Source organism: Haemorhous mexicanus, chromosome Z, assembly GCF_027477595.1.
Source record: "Haemorhous mexicanus isolate bHaeMex1 chromosome Z, bHaeMex1.pri, whole genome shotgun sequence".
NCBI classification, from domain to species: Eukaryota; Metazoa; Chordata; class Aves; order Passeriformes; family Fringillidae; genus Haemorhous; species Haemorhous mexicanus.
The window spans coordinates 68,206,293-68,227,248 of record NC_082381.1 but is presented as its reverse complement, the minus strand read 5'-3'; the positions used below and the strand labels follow the sequence as shown (position 1 = coordinate 68,227,248).

The following is a 20,956-nucleotide window of genomic DNA, read 5'->3' as shown; positions in this document are numbered from 1 at the left end:
TGCTAAAGAGAAGCTCTGTGTGCTTGGTGGGGGATTTAGTTATTTTTACTCATCTGCAAGTAATATAATCACTATCTCTAAAGGTGAACTTCAGCACTGAATTGATTCCTCCTCAAGTGCAGCAGTTGATTTTTAACTTGAAAAAGCTGTGGGGAGATTTTATTTGTATCTGCAAAGTGTAATAGAAACTGTATGAAAAGTTCCACTTCGCTTTTATCAGTTTGTGTCATGTCTTTTTGTAAATCCTTGTACAGTTCATTTGTCTTATTCTTAAACAGCAGAAGGCTTTCACTGAATGAAAAATTGGCAAGGAAATGGAAAATAATCAAACTCTACTATCAAGCGCTATGAAGCAATACGAAGTTTCAGTGTAAGAAAATAGACTGGCATCAAAAGATGATATGAGCAGATGCAATAGCAGTACTTGCTAGTTCATAAGGCTGTTCCACCTTTTTAGAGATGTACTCAGAAAACTTGATAGGTTCACTAAAGTTAATTTTACTATGTAACTTTTAATAAAATAAACTATAGTGCACATTTTAGAGCATCAGTATTCACTTGTATTTATTTTGTGCTACTCTTTTGTGATACTCCAGCAAATATGAAACTGTGTATCCATTACTATCACTGCCTGGAAATCCCATTTTTCACTTTATTTGAAATACTGCAGAATTGATTGCAGTATTTAGATACAACTTTTGATACAGGTTGAAGTAGGTCTGTGATAGCAGTCCTGGTTATGAAAGAAAAGCTCTGGTTATATGTTTTGTCTTATGTTTTAATTAGGATTCCAAGTACTGTCGTTATACTGATTCCTTCTGTTTTTATATGTGTAAATTCATTAGGTATTAGTAATGTTGACTTTTACCATTTCTTTTAGCATGTAGCAACATTATCAATACTAAGATATCCTTTTGGGGGTCTGGGGAAGGGCTTTTTGGGGTTTAAAGAAGCAAAAGTTAAAAAAACCTCAAAACCATATCTATCTATCTGTCTGTCTATCTATCTATCTGTCTATCTATCTAATCTATCTATCCACACACACACATGTATCAGCCTGTACTCTTGACAAGCCACTTTCTGTGTGCATTACTAGAAACAAGTAATTTCTGCATTGTATAGAGCCTCAATGTGTAAAGAAAAAATGTCTACTGAAGTCTACTCAATGTGTAAAGGAAAAATGTCTACTGAAGTGCAATTCTGTGGACATAAGTGTGCTAGGTTTTGCTCCCTCCTCTTACCTAGTTTCCCTGCATTTTTTCACCATGCCCCAGTACCCTACTGTCTGTCAGAATAGACATTGTCAAAGGTTGGTATGCTGTCAAAACCTCAGTGTGGTAGCTAAGAGTAACCTTAGCATCTGTTCTTCTGTTTTGTTTGAGACAGAAGGACCAGAAAGGGTCTTGCTTGGTGTTTCTAGAGTCCTAACCCACTGTCCTTTAGTTTCTTTGCTGCTGGGAGAACACCCTGATGCACTGGGAGCATGTCAGCAGCTCAGCTCTGCTGAACACCAGGCCAGCATCCAGAAGGGGGGCTGTTACCACAGACCACATCAGCTCCACCTCTCCCCCTACAATGACTGCCAGTAGCTTCAGCATGTCCAGCTGCTTAGAAAAAACTTCTCAGCACATAGTAAGAACATTGCTCTGGTTTAGTGTTTTGTTTTGATTAAAATATGTCAGGAGAGAGAAGGAAGGAGAAGAGAAAAGAGGAAAGGGGAGGGAGGGGATGAGAAGAGAGGAGAAAAATATGGAGCACTTCTTCAGTGCCAGTGGGAGAGAAGAGAAAAACTGCAAGTTCATAGTTCTTTGTGATCTGCAGGTCACTCACATAATCTCCCTCGCTGTCCAGGCAAGAGACTGGTGAAAATCTGGAATAGTGGTTCTTCTGAGTCCTGTTCTTTGGTAACTTTTCACTGAGTGGGCAGTACTTAGACATGGCAAGCCTATAAAACTAACAGGCATCTGTACACATCTGTGCTACCAGCCATGCCTTTGCTTCCTTTTCTCTGGTACACATATCTCAGTGAAGAATAGATGCCATGCTTTATGTCCTAGGTATGTGTGCTTTTCTTCTCACCCACCAAGCACCCTTGCTCTTGAAATCAACAGCTGAAAGTACTGTACATCCCAGGTCTGGCTGAGGTAATTTGAGCTATTAATTTCTTTGTTTCCTTATACTTCCTGCCTGCCTTCTCCCTTCTTTTGTGCACAGGTCACATGCTGGGGCTTGAATGATGTGTTTTGGGCTCATGGAATCATAGAATTACCAAAGTTGGGAAAGGCCTCTAAGTTCATCAAGTCCAGTTGTTAACCCAGCACGGTATTCAACATTAAACCATGTCCGCACGTGCTGTATCTACACATCTTTTAAACACTTCCAGGGATGGTGATTCTGCCACTTCCCTGGGAACCTTGTTCCATTGCCTGATCATCCTTTCAGTGGGGAAATTGCTCCTAATATTCTATCTAAACCTCTTGTGACATAACTTGTGCCTAATACTTCTCTGGGTTCCAAGTCTGGGAGATATGTTAACCTGTGGCCAGACCCCCCACTGAGGTGGGCCCAGCTGATGGAATATAGAATCTGGATTTGGCCTTGGCAGCTCACCAGAGGTTTTGGAGTAGGGATATTGGCTAGTAGTTGTAGGACAAGGTGGCATAGTTTGCTGCTCTACATGGGACATGTCCTGGAAGTGGACATCAGAAGTGTGAAAAGGTGATTTTCAGCACTTTTTTTCAGGACTGTTGGGGCTGTACTGGGTTACTACTCTATGAACTCAGACTACTCAAGAAAAGGAAGCAAGACAAGTTGTCCTGAAGCAGGTACTGCAGCTGATTACATGCTGGTTGGAGGAGAAACCCTGAGCAGATTTGGCTGGCCAAAGTATGGCCAGTGCACTGTTAATCAGTGCACTGATTATCAAAGGGGAGAAATACGGTGTTCTTCAAAGGCTTATCTGTGTTCCAAAGACATGCTTCAGGCAGTGTGAAATCCTCAGTATTTACTATACAGATCACTATGAAAATAAAGTAGGAAAGTGCTGTTAGCACAGAGCTTCTGAGAGACAAACAGTGTGTTTCCTTTGTATTCCTGCTGCACTTGAAGAACTACTGTTTTCTGTCAGTCACCTGCAGACTGCTGCAAGTCAGTAGGAGTGTCATTAGAACTAACTCATCTTTCCTGTTGTGTGACAGGATTGCCCTTACCAGTTGTTGCTGTGACAACCTGACCAGAAAGCACTCTGCCTCAAGGAATTCATTTGCAAAGCAGCTGGTGAAGAAAGCCCACAACTTTCATGAAGTTGTAACTTGGCTGAGAAAGTTGAACTTCAGTAATTTCAAAAGGCAAGAGCAGTGCAGCCTATCTCCCAGTCCTACCAATGACTTAAGCTGCATACTCCTTGTCTCTCTGCAGACACGCCTGCTGCAGTGCCTTTTGACAGCCTCCTCTACCACTTGGGCCTACAGATCATTGATCAGTCATTCTTGGTCTATGGGGGAGTTAGGATGCTCTCCTGATCTCTCCTGATCAAGATGAGGACTATGGTTGAGAGTCGGTTTTGCATATAGTTCCAGAGTCGGAAGCTGTAGAAAGGCGAGTCTGGCTGAACTTCTCCAGCTGTTTGTTTTGTCACACTCATTTGTTGCCTCAGGAAGAGCTGCCCATTGTTCCTGGTGGTACAGGTGTACAGAAGCCTCATGGTCTTGTTATGCCAAACCAGGGACTACTTTGCCTGCTTTTAGACCAAAGATGGCAAATTGCCATCAACAAATCTCACATGCTTTTCTTTAAGCTTGTTAGTTCAGTTCTCCTAGCTTACAGAAACACACCACAGACACACACGCACACACACAAAATCCCCCGCAAAAACAAAGAAAAAAATTAAAACCAAACAAACTTATTACTTTGAAAGTGATGTTTTGCATCTTTGCACTGTAAAGACTGGTGAGATCCTTTTTATTCCTTTTGCCTTCCTGTGCATCTGCTCTTTGCCCAGGTGGCAGGATGTAGTGGGAGCTCAGCCTGGACAGCTTGCAGGGACTGTTGCCTTTATCAGGAATGCTGTTTGGTTTGGGGAAAAACCATCACAAAGTTGTAAAGGAATACCGGCTTTGTGCCTACATTCTGCTGGGCTTTGTTCTGGCATTTAATTCTGCATGTCCTGAGTTTCCTGCATCTGCCTCCTAACCTCATGGTTACAGGAGAATGGTTGTATTTGGGAAGCGAGGCGGTGTTGTCTCATGACAGCAGCAGCAGTGCTGTGTGAGTCAGAGGACTCTGAGTTACAAATTGCCCAGAAGATCTTTCGTCTGTTGTCAGCTGATTGCAGTGATTCACTTGTGTCTGCTTGTCCTGGACCCTGATGAAGTGCATTTCTGGGTCAGTGATTTGGGTGACCCAAAGCAGCAAGGAACGTGCTGTATTGACTTAGTGAAACTAATGTTTCCTGAGGTGAGAGGATCTTGGCCTGTCCTGTCAAAAGAGAGTAGAATTGTTAGGATATGGTGCTGTGAACTTGGACCGCTATGAGCTCATGTTTGATCTGATGCAAATCAGGGAAAACTAAACTTCAAACAATTACACAGTCATAGAATGGTATGGATTGGAAAGGACCTTAAGATCACTAGTTCCAGTCGACCTGCCATAGGCAAGCACGGCTTCTGCTAGACCAGAGCTCCATTCAGCTTGGCCTTGAACACATCCAGGGATGGGACATCTACAGGCTCTACAAGCCAGCCTGTTCCAGTGCCTCACCAGCCTCATGGGAAAAACTTTTTTCCTAATATCCAATCTAAACCAGTCCTCTTTCAGTTTGAAGCCATTACTCTTGTCCTCTCACTACATGCCCTTGTAAAAAGGTGTCTCCATAATTTTTAGACTTCCTTCAGGTACTCTGTGACTGCAGTTAGGTCACCCTGAAATCTGTTCTCGAAGATGAACAATCCCAGTTCTCTCAGCCTTTTTTTCATAGGAGATGTGCTCCATCCTTCTCATAATTTGGATGGCTTCCTCTGGACTCATTTCAACAAGTGAGTATCTTTACTGTGCTGAGGACCTCAGAACTAAACACAATATTCCAGGTGGTGTCTCACCGGAGCAGAGCAGAATCCTCTCCCTGGCCCTGCTAGCCACGCTGCTTTGGATGCATCTCAGGACACATTTGGCTTTCGTTTGGTATGAGTGTTCATGGCTGGGTCATGTCCAGCCTCTGTCACCAACACACCCAAGTTCTTTTCAGCAGAGCTGTTCTCAATGTGTTCATCCTGAAGCTTCATAAAGGGAGTTGCCCCAACTCAGGTGCAGGACCTTGCATTTGGTCTTGTTAAAACTCATGAGATTCCCATGGTCCCACTTCTCCAGCCTGTCCAGATCTGTCTTGATGGCTTCCTGTTCTTCACGTGTGTCAACTGCACCACTTAGCTTGCAGAAATCGGCAACTTTGCTGAGGGTTTACTTGATTCCTTTGTCTGTTGTCATTAAGGATGATATTAAATAATGCTTAAGGACCCCTGAGGAACATTGCTTGTCACTGTCCGTTGGGATTCTGAACCATTGATCACTGCCTCTGCATGTGACTGTCCCAGCCAATTCTTTATCCACATAACAGTCCACCCACTGCACCCATTAAATCAATCTGTCTCCATTTTAGATAGATGGGTGTTGTAGGGGACTGTGTCAAAGGCCTTAGAGAAGTGCAGATAAATGATACCTGTTACCCTGTCCTTGTACACTGATGTAGTCACACCATTAAAAAAATGTGAAGTATAAATATGCTGAGACACTGGGACACTGTCTGCTTGATCTACAAAGCAGAGTTGTTTCTCAGATATACATGGAAGCAATATAGATGTAATCTCTAAATAGCTTTTGCTGTATTACATTGCATTAATGTATTTACATTAGCTGGTGGTACCTTGAAACAGGCTTTATATAAAGGGTTGCTGGTTAATTTGTTTGCTGGAGCTTCTTAGTGGGTAAGAAATGTGGACACAGGTAGACAAAGAAAGTGCTCTAGTAGTAATGATCTGAAAGACAAAATAAAACATACATTTATAAAGCTGTGAAAGTTAACAGTTGAATAAAAACCAATTTGATATGGGAGCATGGAATTGAGAAAGAGTTAAAAGGGAAAGCATTCAGACAATTTTCAAGCTTTTTTTGTGTTTCAGTGCATAAATAAAGCTGCATTCAGATTGGGCTGCAGGTGTAAATTTGGAACATCTGTCTAAAAATTATGAAGATTTCTGAGAATTTTGTTAGCTTGGAAAAAAACACTGTAGAAGAATGAATTAAATAAACTCCAATCTGATTGTGACAAGAGAAGACATTTCAGCACAGATAGTTTGCTTTTACACACATTCTGGTGTGAGTACCTTATCAGTTAATTACACAGCCAAGTAGTCCTACCTCAACTCACACTGAACAATTTCTGCAGATTTTATTTTTAATCTGATACTTGCTTGCTTAGAAAGTAATTTCTAAATTTAAGCCAGTAATTATTGTACTTTTTGAGCTGATAAAATTTTTCTACAACTGTTTTCTTAGTGGCTCATGATTTGAAATGGTAAAGAAATACTTTGCTGTTGAGAACCATGTCTCTACCTGTTAAACCTAGACTGAAGGTCTTAAAAAAGTTGAGAGGTCTCATTAAAAATAATGATTTATACATGGCTATTGATAATAAATAGCTAGATGGATCAGCCGCTATTTTATGTCTTTTTAGCCTCCACCTTAAGTATGTTTTGAACCTACACTCTTAAAATTTTACTGCTTTTTACCATAAAATCAACACAAATCAGAGAGTCTTATTGTAAGAGTAGGATATTAGTGTAATGTGTTCATCATAGGATCTGCTCATATAAAAAAGAAATCATCTAGTAGGGAGAGGAGTGCAGGGAATGAAGCACTACTCTGTGGCAACAGCTGATAGAAGGTTGATTTGATGGCCAATTGATTGCTAGAAAGTTATGTTTACCAAAGGTTAGAGAGTCTGGTAGATGTATAAATAGAAACAGAAGATACGTTACAGTCAAATATTATGGATGGATCCTCCCTGGCAAGTTAAAATTGTCTTCCTTATAAAATGATTCTCCTGGCCAAGTCAGTGTGTCAGTAGTGTAATATTCATTGCACTAGAATGTAACATCCTACACCAAACTGGGGAAAAAAAAATCCACAGTACTCCCTTTTCTCCTTACTAAAACTTTAGTTCTATACAAGGCAATACCAAGTTATAATTAGATATTTTCAGCTGTTACTTCAGATGTGTGATCTCCATCTCAGTGTTGCTTGCATGCTTCCCAGTTGATTAAAAATAGAAGTAGCTGTGGCAGAAATAGTATTATAAATAGTTTGGCTAGAATAAATGCTAGTATGTATGCAAAATAAAATTTACAAAAATTTAAAGTCAGTCTTAAAATACAGTTAAATTAGTCAGCATAGGACCACATTTAGGTGTGGCATGCATAGTACAGGCACAAAAAAAGGGGTGAAGTGGGACCAAATAGTGATCTAGATTTGGAAATGTCTGCCTAGAACTGGGGTTGGGGAAGTGTCGGGTCACACCAGAGCTGGGAAGTATTTCAACCATACTGAGGTCAGGTTTGTGTCTTCAGAAAGACAGGTGGTTTGTTTGTTTGGTGGTTTTTTTTTTTTTTTTTTTTTTTTTTTTTTCTTTTTTTTTCCCCCCCACAGAGAACTATGTTATTCACAGAATCATGTAGTTTAGAAAAGACCTTTAATGTTGTTAGTGGAAATCTTTGACCTGCTGACCAAGTAATTCCAGTCATTTTTTGAACACCTCCAGGGATGGTGATTCCATCACCTCCCTGGGCAGCCCATTACAGTGCTTAGCAACCCCTTTCTTTCTGATGTCCAGCTTGAGCCTTCTCTGGTGCAGCTTGAGGCTGTTTCCTCTCATCCTGTCTTTTGCTGCCTGGGAGAAGGGGCTGACCTCCACTTTGCTACACCTGCCTTTGTCAGGCAGTTGTGGAGAGTGATAAAGTCACCCCGAGCCTCCTTTTCTCCGGTTCTCTCAGCGGCTCCTCACAGGACCACTCTTGTAGATGAATCACCAGCTTTTTTGCTCTTTCCTGGATGCACTCCAATACCTCAGTGTCTTTCTTGAATTGAGGAGCTCAGAACAGCACAAGATTCAAGCTGCAGCCTCACCAGTGCCACATGCAGGAGGACAATCCCTGCCCTGGCCCTGCTGGCCACACCATGGCTGATCCAGGCCAGGATGCCATTGGCCTTCTTGGCCACCTGGGCACACCCTGGCTCATGTTCAGCTGCTGTCACCAGCACCCCCAGCTCCTTTCCAGCCACTCTGTCCCGGCCTGTGGAGCTGCCTGGGGTTGTTGTGACCCAAGGGGCAGGACCCAGCACTGGGCCTTGTTGAACCTCACACCATTGGCCTCAGCCATGATCCAGCCTGTCCAGATCCCTCTGCAGAGCCTTCCTGCCCTCCAGCAGATCAGCACTCCCCTTAACTTAGTCTTTTCCATGAACTTACTGAGGGTACACTTGGTCCCCTCATCCAAGTCACCGGTAAAGATTTAAACAGCATTGGGTCCAGTAGTGGGCCTTCGGGAAGCTCACTAGTGACTGACTGTCTGCCAGTTGGGTGTGGCACCATTGTCCCTGAAATTGTTGCCGGCTGACATGCAGTAGGGCAGTGTCACGCAGGGAGCTGAGGTATTTGTTTCTTTCATGTTTGTGCTTAGATGAGAGCTTTTTGGTAAATCTGCGAGAGGCATGTTGGCTACAAGTTACCTTCTTCTTGCATTAATTAGTATTCTGAGTTCTATTGGTTGAATTATTCCCTTGCTGCTCATGCTGATTAGCTGGCATGCTCAGTCTTGCCCTTCTTCCCTTTTTTTGAGTCAGTGGGTTTCTTGATCCCTGAGTTGAAGGTCACAATCCCCCCCTGCTGAATTGCCTTTTACCCTGTTGTCTCAGTGTGCAGCTGCTGATTGAGCTCAAGTTCCCTGGAGCTGGAGCCTGAGGACAAGAGGCTGTGAACTGGCACCCGTCCCTTGCACTACAAAGCGCGTGAGGCTCTGGCAGAGCCAGGTGACAACAGAAAACAGCAGAAAGGCCCCAGACTTGCACAGGGTATAAAAGCCCAGGTGGTCTTTTGTTCAGTGTCCTTCCTTGTGAGGCTGTGAGGCCTGTTTCAGGGGTAGCCCAAAACCTGTTCTACAACCCGCTTCTTATTCCATGTAAGTCTCTGAGTGAAGTGTTATTTCTGACCCCTGAGATATCAGCACCATTCATCACCACCCTCTGGGCCCAGCCACCCAGCTGGTTTTTAACCCAGTGAAGAGTGCACTTGTCCAAGGTGTGGGCTGACAGCTTCTCCAGCAGAATGCCTCAGGAGACAGTAGGCTCCAAAGACTTTGCTGAAGGGTGACTACATCCACAGGCTTTTTGTCACCCACCCCCGGGCAGGTCACCTGGTCATGAGAGATCAGGTTGGCCATGCTGGAGCTGCAGTTCCTAAATATATGCTGTCTGATCCCTTGGATGGCCTGTGTGTGTCATGTGATATTCTGTGGGAACCCAGGGAATTCCTCTGGCTGCCCTGGAGGGCTCGAGATCCTGCCCAGGAGGCTCAGAGACCTTGGCACAGAGGCCAAGACCCATGTGTCTTTGTTTCAGCCCTTGGAAAAACAATTACCAACCTTTATATGAAGGATTACAAGCAAGCCACAAAAGTTTAAGTAGAATGATAGAGAATTTATCACGGGGTGAAAAAGTAGATTTTGGGGTTTTTAGAATGGGGGTTCAGGGGGCAAGATGGAGGAATCTGGGTGTGTCCTGCTCAGTGTCTAACATAGGTGGTAGGCATTGGAAAGTAATTGTAAATATTGTACCCGTAGTTTTTAGTGTAAAGGTATAACACCGCCCCATGAGCAGGCAGAATGCCTCTGACAGTCTTGCTGAGCAGACCTTGGCAGGACAGGAGAAAGAATTTTATATAGATAAGAATAAATAAACAACCTTGAAATGAAGAGCTCTGACTCCTTCTTCAAGCACTGGGCTGGGAAAAGAGACTTTGTAACGCATCTTGGGGTCACTCTGACCCTCTAGAGGCCCCGAGAGCATTCAAGGTCATCTGATAAGCTTCCTGGGCACTGAGGTACATCACTATACATGTACTTATTTTACCTACTTATTGTTGGTAAGCACAAGAAGCGTGGTTTCTATGAATGGACAGTGGGGTAGACCAAGGAGTGGCTGAATGGCAGAGCTCAGAGGGTCAGGATCAGGGCAGCAGAATCCAGTTGGAGGCCTGTAGTCATTGGTGCTCCCCAGGGATCAATACTGGGTGCAGTCTCACTCAACTTCTTTATCACTGGCCTGGATGAAGGGATCCAAGGTACCCTCAGCAGGTTTGCTGAGGATCCAAACTGGCTGTGGCTGACACACCTGAAGGCTCTGCTGCCTTTGGGCTGGGCCTTGATGGGCTGGAGAGTTGGACAGAGAGAACCCTAATGAGGTTCAACAAGGGCAAGTGCAGGGTCCTGCACCTGGGGAGGAATAACCCCAAGTACCAGCACAGGCTGGGGCTGCCCCACTAAAGAGCAGCTCTGCAGAGAAGCACCTGGGAGCCTTGGTGGATCCCAAGGTGACAAAGAGCCAGCAGTGTGCCCTTGTGGCCAGGAGACCCAGTGAGATCCTGGGCTGCACTGGGAAGCGTGTGGCCAGCAGGTCAAGGGAGCTGATCCTGCCCCTCTACTGGGCCCTGGTGAGGCCACATCTGGAGTGCTGTGTCCAGTTCTGGGCTCCTCAGTACCAGAGAGACAAGGAGCTCCTGGAGAGCGTCCAGCAAAGGGGCACAAAGATGATGAGGGGTCTGGAGCATCTCTCTTACGAGGAGAGACTGAGAGAGCTGGGTCTGTTTAGTCTAGAGAAGAGAAGACTGAGAGGGGATCTCATCAATGCATATAAATATCTGAAAGGTGGGTGCCAAGAGCATGGTGCCAGACTCTTTGCAGTGGTGCCCAGATACTGGACAAGGAGGAATGACACAAGCAGTTTCACCTTGACATGAGGCAGAACTTCTTTATGTTGAGGGTAGCATAACAGTGGAACAGGCTGCCCAGGGAGGTCCTGAAGATGTTAAAAAATCAGCTGGACATGATGACTAGACCAGATGATCTCTGGAAGCCATCCAGCCCTAACTGTTATGACATTCTATTATATTCATTAATGAAATTAGCATGGAAGATACACTGATGCTTTCCCTGACTCAGATATTTTGGTGATGAGACTGCAGAAAAAGGTGAAAGGTGATACATTACCCTACCAGTTTAATCATATAAATCAGTATATTAACTGGGAGGAATCTTTTATACTATTCCCTCTTGCAGACTTACTTTAGGACTGACTTGTCTCCTTCTGGTTTAAAATCATCTAGAAAGTGCAAAGAAAAGCTATTGTTGACTTTCCTTTGCTTTTATTTCATGTTGAATAGATACAAATCTGAAGGTGTATCTTCTGTTCTTCTTTTATCTTTATATTTTGTGAGGGTCTTTTTGACTAGTTGCACAAGAAATCTGTGCCTTTGGAAAGTTCTTCCCATTAATTACCAGATATTTCATGATAGAAACTTGCAGACAAAGATATTTGACAGAGATACAAATTCGAGTAACCTTCACTGATCCTGTTAGACCTTATTAAGCTGGTGTAAATAGGATTATCAGTCAAAGGTAAAAGGAAATTTAAGAAATGTAATGCTTGCAAAACTTAATACAGTTGCTGATGTGATTTACTGTAGTTTCACTTGAAACAATCATTTTGCCATATTGGACAAAGAGGGGAATGAAACTGTCTATAAAATGGCAATAAACCAAAAAGACTATCTGGGTCCTAATCTCATTTGATCTAGAGTGTTAGTAGTCCAAATAAAAACTATAAAATATACCTGACTTTATTGCTAGCACATACAGAGGGACCAGGTAACGATATAAATTGTGGAAAAGGATTTATCACAGTTACATGTTTGCTTTTTTTAATGGAAGAAGGATTGCCTTTCCACTGTGTTTTTTGGCTGAAAACTGTGTCTAGGGTGAAACAGTGCTTTATGTTAAGAGTTCAGAAATTCTTACAGACAGTGGTACAGCACAAGCCTAGTAATTAGTATTGTTTTATCAATGATTATTCCAGTGAAATTGTCAGTATTAGGAAGCTGGGGTTGTGCCTCAAGGTAGTTGCTGCTAGACAACTCTAGGCAGCTTCCTCTCTGCATCAGATTTTAGACCTGAGATTGATACAGTAGATATGTGTGTTGTTAAACACATTTTGATGCTTTCAGATAAAAATAAAAACAGCAGACTGATAAGGTTTGTGTTATGTTCCCTTTCTGATAGAGAAATTAATATTTAAAAAGAGCACTGAAATTCCCAAATTACATTTTTTCCTGTCTTCCTGTGGTGGATACTCAAAACTGAGATTGCAGCTAATTAGAGAACCTGCATAACATCATCAGGAAGAGCAATGTAATATCAATATGGGTTGTGGGATTTTTGTTGTATTATCTTTGGAGTGGTTGAAATAAATTTTTCTTGTTTTGGAGTGTGTGTTGGCTAGTAACCGAATATTTGTGAAACAGTTCATGCTGGTGGTGTCCTCTTGCCTACCATATAGGAAGAGGAATAGTGACAATAGCCTTCTGCAGTTCAGTAGCAAACAAGTGTGGCAAACAGGCAGGACAAGGCAGGACATGTAGAAAAGGCCCATGAGTAACTGTGTATAGATTGATCTGGTTTAGGGGATCTCCAGATTTTTCAGGGCATTTAAAGCTCTGTAAGAAGCCAAGCTTCGGCTGAAATTGAGCAAGCTGAAAAATCAAATGTTAGGAGAAATGTGTTTTGAAGTGAAAAAATGAAGTGCGCATTATGACTAACTCGTTTTCAGAAACAGGATTAATATTTACCTTGTTGGTCTCCAGACAGTTTCACTTTTATACTTGCAGTGTAGCCCTTGCTTGAGAACTTGAAACTTTCTTTCACATCAGTGGAGTATATTGCTGATAAATTGTGTGGGATCAGCTGAACTGATCAAATGTGAATTTATAAAAACTGATTAAAATGTCAACACTAAGCAAAATCTCTAAATTTGTTCCTTTTAATTGCATAAGGGGCAGAAGATATGGTATCATAAGCAGAGCAAATGTGAAGTGTCCTTTTTCTGCAAAAGAGATATCTTTTGAAAGTGAAAATGTAATGTTTTGTCATTGCTGTTCTATGTGATTTTTCTGAATGAAAAAGTGAGTTATTTGTGCCCTTTATTTCTGGTTTTCCCCAAGTATTTCCCTTATGTGTGAAGAGCAGCTGCAGAGCTCAGCTCTCCAGGTTTGAGGGCGGGCATTGTGGCCACAGTAGTGCTTTGGCTAGACTTTGTGATTCAATTCTTGCTGAGCTTAAAGCTTAGTTCCAGTGAACTTTCCTCTTCTGGCTTCGTCTCCTCCAGCTGATGATTGTGAACATGTTAAGGTATTTTGCTAGTGCTAGTCAGTCCTGGAAGAAAGAACAAATGTATTTTGACTTTTTTTGCCCCTTCTATCCTGTTCAAAGTGACTAACAAAAACTGTTGCAGTCAATGCCTGAGTGTAGGCAAGTCTCTTATGCTGAAGGCAAGCTTAATAATTTTATCATCTAGTTACTGATTTCAACAAAAGTCAGCAGGAGCTTCTGAATTGTATAATACAAAACATGATTTGCATCTGGGGAAAGGAAAGCATCCAGATTCTTGTGGGCATAATGGTCTTTAGTAACCATTTTGTCAGGAAGTTCATGCTGGCCCACTGTGCTGTAGTAGTGTTTTTTTCTTTTGCTTTTTTATAGTAGGCAAAATCCTTTGTAGGTATGCCCATATAAAAAGCACTGCTTTCTGTTTGATGAAAGAACCTACAGATTCAAACAGAACTTAGAGAAATCACTGGCTTTAGTTAAACCATGGATTTAGGGTTTTCCTGTTCTGGTTATCTGTATAATTGTTTATATTTATTCAGGTGAACACTTGTACCAGTAGCTGGGATTTATGTCTTGTTTGACTTTTTTTTCCTTTTTCATCTCCTTTTCCCTTAATGTATGATAACACTTATAAACTCTGTTGATGACAATATTCATGTGAACTTGGCAGCTGGAGTCTGTTGAGTGTTGGCGTTTCAAACGCTTTGCAGTCCATGCATTTTCTCCATTAGTCATGTGGTGATGTACTTTGCCAAGGGGTGAAATAAACTGTAGGACAGCAGGTCAGAATGAAGCATAGATTTTTCTAACACTGTATTAGATGAAATGATTTTGTGTCCTTGGAGGTGGAGAGTTCATTCAGAGTTTTCACAGTTTTTTCTTAAAGAAACGTGGTTATTTATTTATTTTTTTAAATTGAGCTGAAAGTGCAACATAGTGGGCAACAATCTCTTAAATAACATTTTTCTACTATGTTTTAATGTGGTTTATTTGAATAAAAGGAAAGATCACACCACTAGAAATGAATGCAGAGATTTACAGAGTTAATGTTAACAACAGTCAAATTTCTCTCTTTTCAGGAAGGCTTGTGTTTCTCATTGAAAGGGGTTTTTCACCTTTTACTATTTATGGTAGCTGCTCTTAAATAAGATGTGCTGCCTTGTTGTCATAAGGTAGTGGTGTTGATGTGTTCTGCCACTGCTGCTTTTCATGAAGAACATGAGATCCAGCAGAGATAATGTTGTTAGGCATAGTTTGCATAATTCTTAAACGCATTCCTGCTTCTCATTTGGGCAAGAGGTTACTGATTTGGTAGGGCTTTTTTTTGTGATGATTTGGTATGTCCCTGAAGCATTGAGTATTATGGACTCCATTAGGGTAAACTAGGCATGCCTCATTCTCTGTGTTGATTAATTTTATTCCCATAAATGGTATGTTTGTAGCACTTCTGATTTACTTGTTTGTTTACTAACTTTCTTTCTTTTTTTTTTTCCCTGCCCATGTCAGTTTGGTTATTTTTTCTCTTTCTAACATTTAAAGATGATACTCAAAACTGCTTTCAGTGACTGACTGTATTTTCAGGTTCTTGCTACTTTCTTTGAAGAAACTGTTGCAGTTCTTTGTTTTCTGTTAATTTATTTCAAAATTTAGTTGGGAGTGTTATTGTATTGAATCCCTAAACAATATTTAACAAGGTTAACAAGGTTCTTTTGCTTACTAAATGTTATTACCAATCCTGCAATTGAAGACTCTTCAGACCATAGTCTGAAGAGTCTTCAATAGTGTATTTCATAGGAAAATCCTATGAAATACACTATTGTATTTCATAGGAAAATCCTATAGTGTATTTCATAGGAAAATCCTTACTGTTAACTCATGGAATCCTTCCTAAATGTTTCATCTTCCATATGGATCAGTGTTTATAATGCTGTATGAGAATATCTAGAATACTATGCAAAGCAAAACACATTTAACTGCTGTTTACTTAGTTGAGTCTAGTTTATTATAAATCTTAATGTTGTATCTGGTTCATCTGAAGGAAAATAGATTATTCAAATTGCTCTTGTATGTGATAAAGGGATGGTTTTCTTTTTGTTATATGGTTTTTGTATATAGCCAGTTTGGCATTCTTTTTGATCCAGTTAATTTGCATTTAAATTGATAATTTGCCTAGCACCTGAATATTGCTTTTACATCACATCTCAGAACACAGAACTGACACAAAGATAAGTTTCTTCTTTGAAGGATACAGTCAGCAGTGCATATAACAAAAGCAGGGAAAGTTAACTAAGGGGATAAAAATGAATTGCACAGAACACACAATATTGAATTTGATAAAATGTGGCTTTTTCTGGCCAAGTTGGAGCTTAAGTGCCTCTTCACTTCTACAGTATATTCCCATTACAATCTGTGGTGGTGTTGCTAATTTGCAACTTGAAGTTTGGGGATGTGAGGGGAATAAGTTATCATGCAGAATAACATCTTTAAATTTTGAAATGTGCAATTAAGAATGTGCAGGATTAAGAATTAGGAAGCATTGTGTTTTGTCTCAAGGAGTGTTTTGCTGTCACAAGGAAACTATGAATGGAATCTTCCTTGAGTAGCAATAACTATCTTCCAGAACTTGCCAGTGCAGAAGTGGCAATTTTTGTTCATGAAAATGCTTGTGAAGGGATGATCTGTGATTCAGTTGGTGAGAGTGCACAATAAGCGAGCAAAAACCCTAGTAAACTGATGGCTGTGTCTGAATGAGTGGAAAGAATCTGTAAGCCTTCAGCTAAAAGGCAGAACATCAGACTTTACTGTAAGGCATGGACACTGCCAGGTTCCTTGGCAGCAAGTATGGAAAAGGAAAGATCGTGATCTTGACTTACATTGCCAGTGAAGAAGGTATTGGTACAGTTTTCCTGAGAAAAGTGGATATAGAATTGCATCTTGAAGAAGTCTGGAACTCAGACTGCTGAAAAGGAGGTATCGCAAACACAAATTCACTTGGGTCATCTGAAAGGAAGAACAGTTTTTTAGTTAGACCTCTTTTGAGAGAAATCAGATCCAAGTGAGAACACCTTGACTGACAAATAAAGACCTCAATGTATTTTCAGCATATTTTTGAAAATTGATTAATCCTGTGTTCAGCTGCAGTTTTTAGGGTAAATAGCCACTCCTAAAATTCCACCCTAATGTTAATAGAACACTATTTCTGAGGCAAAGGCTTATTATTCCTGAAACCAGGAAACACTTTAAGTTGTCATAGAAACAAATGACAGCTTTGCCAGAGAAACAAACTTAGAGCAGAAGATGCAGATTTGCTGTGAGACATTACCACTTGTCATTTGGTGTGGTTGATCTGTCTCCACACAGACATCACTGCTTTGTGATTCAAAAGAACCAAATGCTGGCAAAGTTGGAAGCAATAAACTAAACACCATAACCTGCCACTGCCTTGCTTAGAAGGTATTTAGAATGGATTAGTGCAATGACTTGATATATTAATCTTCTAAAGAGGTCAAGATTAGCTTGTAAAAAGCTCTTGCACAGTGTAATACCTTTCTCTGATAGATCGAAACAATACTTTACTTTGTCACTTGCACTGTTTTATTTTCTTATTGCCACATCCAAATGCAAGATCTGCTGTCATCCCCCAGTTTATCTTCAGCAAAAACATAGTAATTACTTAGAAAGAAATCCTTCAAATTCGTTCCTCAAAGCACTAAGTCTTGCTGTCATTGATGATGATAAGAAGGTGAAATGTGTGCCGTTACTGATTTTTTTCCTTCCTGCTGTTCCTAATGCAGTGATAATGTTACAATTTTAAGCTGTTAAGATCTAACAAAGGTTACCAGAAAGCTGTCAGATATTTACAATTTATGATGGATGGGTAGAGCAACAGTGTTTAAAAAAACCCCCAACTCCTTGTATTAATCTTATTTTACTTAACACCTCACCAGCTGAAGAATGCATAACTGAAATTTGTTTTGAAAAGGTGTACTTTTCCAGACCACTTTTATGAGCAACTCGAAACTCTGAAAGACTTCTTGAATATTTGAAGATTGCAGTTGTTGGATGATGAAGCAGATTTACTGTGATTGCAAAATCAACCTTGTATTAACAATATGAGCTGTGTCTTTGGTTATGAAGTTTATGAATATTGCAACTTTTTACTAGTTGTTTAAAACAGAACCAGTAACAAGCAATAAGTTAATGACATTTTTTGTTCCTTGCATATAGGGGACAACATTCAATATATTAAATTTTCTCTAACTTGCTGGTAATCTTTAAAAGGAATGTGAAGAAGTTAGTGTTTTCTAAGTCACCTCTTTTTTTCAGATCTATTTAGTTGTTGTTTTTTTTTTCTAAACCATATTTCTGGGTAGTAGGATGAAGGCTTTGACCCAGAATAAAGTTGACTGTGTTTTATTTGTTCAGTGTGATCTGTTTATAAGGCTGAATATCTGCACTGTTTGAAGGTACTGAACTTGTGCATACTGAAGTATCTTAGAGGTGTGTAGGACCAGGGGAGGAATCATAATTATTGAAATAATCAAAAAGCATTATTCTTGTCAAAACATGTTATTGATAGTAAAATGCACAGAGTAGAGACTTTGAAATGATTGACAGCTGCAATTACATTCAATATACTGGTTCTTAATGCTACATCGCAGCAATTTGGCACAGCTTGCACGGATCTCTTAAACTGGAGGCAAGGTTTATTATATTTTGTGACAGTAGTTTTTGAGACACACAGGGCCTCAAGGTCAAGAGCCTCTGGTCCATTAAATCTGCTTTATGTTATTGCAGTGGAATGAAACAGCCCTAAAACCAGCCCAACTTGAACTGGCCAGAGGAGGATTACATGTAGGGCAAGGGCAGAAGAGCACAGTGGGATCCTCTGGGGCAGAGCTGGTGACTGAGAACCATGCAGAGTCGTAGTGAAGGCATCCTTTTTCTCTTTTTAATGCCCTAGGTGCTTGCCTGCTAAGTATGTGATCTGAAGGTCCTGACCTTGCTAAGTTTTACCTTCAGCAGTCTGCATGCATTGGATGCTGAGCAGTGGAACTAGGGCAGACAGGTCTTCTGGGTCTTCTACTGAGGCTTTCAGAAATGAAACACTGATGTACCACAAAACTGAAGCTGATGCAGGTCATTTGGAGTTCAACTGAGATCTGAACTGGAGCGGTGCAAGGCTGAAGAACTGAATGACTTTTGGTTTGGTATTGTTTGTCCCTCTTTAAAGTGGCTGTGAAAAAACCGCTGGAAGAGGCAGGGTAAAAGTGTTGTCTTTAACTTTTTAGTACAAATAATATTTTGTATACCTAGGAAATAAATGATTTCTCTAAGCTATAAGCTAGACCTAAGCCCCATGTAGAGTGTGTTTATGCTTTTCCCACCTGTTTTGTATAGAGCCAGTTTTGGAGCTGTGCTGTACTATTGCAAAGTTAACATCATGTTGGTGAGCCTTCTCAGGAGGGAGAAAGTCTGTAGTGACACAGCCAATAATCTGTTAATTCCTTCAGGCTGTGGAAAAGTCTTTGGGATGGATGAGTCCTAAGTAACACCAAAAAAATCATGCAGGGGCAGTAATAATTTGGTGTGATCTGAGGGAGAAAAACATGCTTCAGTTTACTACATTTTAGGTTACTTTTTTTTTTTTTTTTGGAGGTATTCCAGCTGGAGAAGCATGGAGAGAAGTGACCTTTCATTTTAACATCAGGGATGTAATAGATAGGAAAAATGAGGATAGAAATATTATCCAGGAAGGATATTTGTTTTATTTCAGTACTTCTTTTCAGCATGGCGTGCATGAAATGTGCCAAGAGACTAATGTGGCTTCAGGTGTCTACAGAAACCAGTGTCTCTTACTTGCGCTGCTGTAATAATGATAAACTACAGCCAAAACACTCTGATTGAATAAAACAAACAACAACAACAACAAAAAAAAACCCCACGCACATTCATAGGAAATAAATTTAAAGTACATGTTGCAACTCCAACCCATATACAACTCCTGCTCATACCATTTGGCAGCTTTCCCACAAGCATTGTCTATTACAGTATGATAGTGCCTACCATTACAAGTAAAGTTGCATGTTAGAAATAGAACACAATGACACTGTAAATATTAAAGAAAAAAACCACAAAGGGAAGTACGTGGGTTCTAACTTGCAGTAACATTTTGTTCATGATGAATGTGACATTTTAAATTGAGGGGAATTACTCAGCTTCATAATGCATTATTGTATGCAGGTGTAACTGGTCTTTTGTACGTAAGCACACATTATGCTAAAAGATTTTTTTAAAATGCAAATTCTGAACAGTTGCTGGAACTTCCTAGGAAGTACGAGAATTTGTTACCGAGGCCCCTAATCCTGCTCTCCTATGCCTTTGCATTACGATGTCTAATTGCATTGTTTCACACTATTTTTTCCTTCCTCATTCAGTGAACAGGATGGGCGGTACTCAGGAATTGAGCTGCTACTTGATATTTTAGTCCTTATCATTCAGTTAGCAGCCCAGGCTTTATTTACTGCACACCATTTAAAACTCTCTAAAGAATACATAATTATTCATTCCCTTATGGCCTTTTATCTAAGGTGCCTGGCTGAACTATTTTTGTCCATTTGATTGTATTCTCATATGTTTCATTTCTCATATGTTTGATACCTATAGTTTTATCAAACCACAGAAGCTGAACTTTCTCATTTTCATGGTTTAAGAAAACCTCCAAAAGGGGTTCCTCTAGAAAGCACATATAAGTGGGCCCTCCACCAGCTGGTTCAGAAAGAAGATTTTCTTGGAGAAAAGTGGAAAAAACCTGTTTATTTAACAGGCAAAGCATTCACCATCACAAAAATTGAACAATATTAAACGATAAAGCCTCTTGCCAATCTGAAGAGATGACAAACTCAGAAAGTCTCCTTTGTGGGCTGTAGCTCAGCTCACTCAGTCTCTTATCAGTCCCTCTGGTCCTGGAAATGCCACAGCCCCGGCTTGGCCCAGTGGGCCACAGGTGCTCTTCTGGATATTCAGTCCACAGCAGGTTTAAACAGTTCCAAGAAGAAGAAAAACCACAGTCCAGGGAACTTCTCTGCCTCAGCTAGCTAAGAACTAACTAAAAGCAAAGGAGAGCTCTCTTGTGCCGTCTGTGAGCAGACAACACGGTCCAGGAGCAGGAATGTGGAGGAGTGAGTGCAGTGTCTGAAAACAAGCTCCACACTTCTCTTCATCCACTTTGCTTTCAAAACCAGTCTTAAAGGTGCAAAACTTCTTTCTGGGCTAAAGAGACGAATGGGGATGCAATTCAGCATCATAAAGTCACCACAGGACACGCATATGCAACCTTATCTTTCAACAAGGATGATGTCCTTCAAATGTATCTTGACTGTGTATCCTCTAGGTCAGACAAGTTGTCCTTTTATTTGAATGCAGTTGATTCTGTCTGCTGGGCATGATTGCAAAGATAATGTGTAACTAAT

General features: G+C 40.8%; 1 protein-coding gene across 6 annotated transcripts in view; it reads left to right on the top strand.

Annotated features, from left to right (window-relative positions):
* The window catches only part of MAST4 (microtubule associated serine/threonine kinase family member 4), a 281,672-nt gene that overhangs the window by 113,732 nt on the left and 146,984 nt on the right, over nt 1-20,956 (top strand). The gene's annotated exons all lie outside the window — the stretch shown is intronic.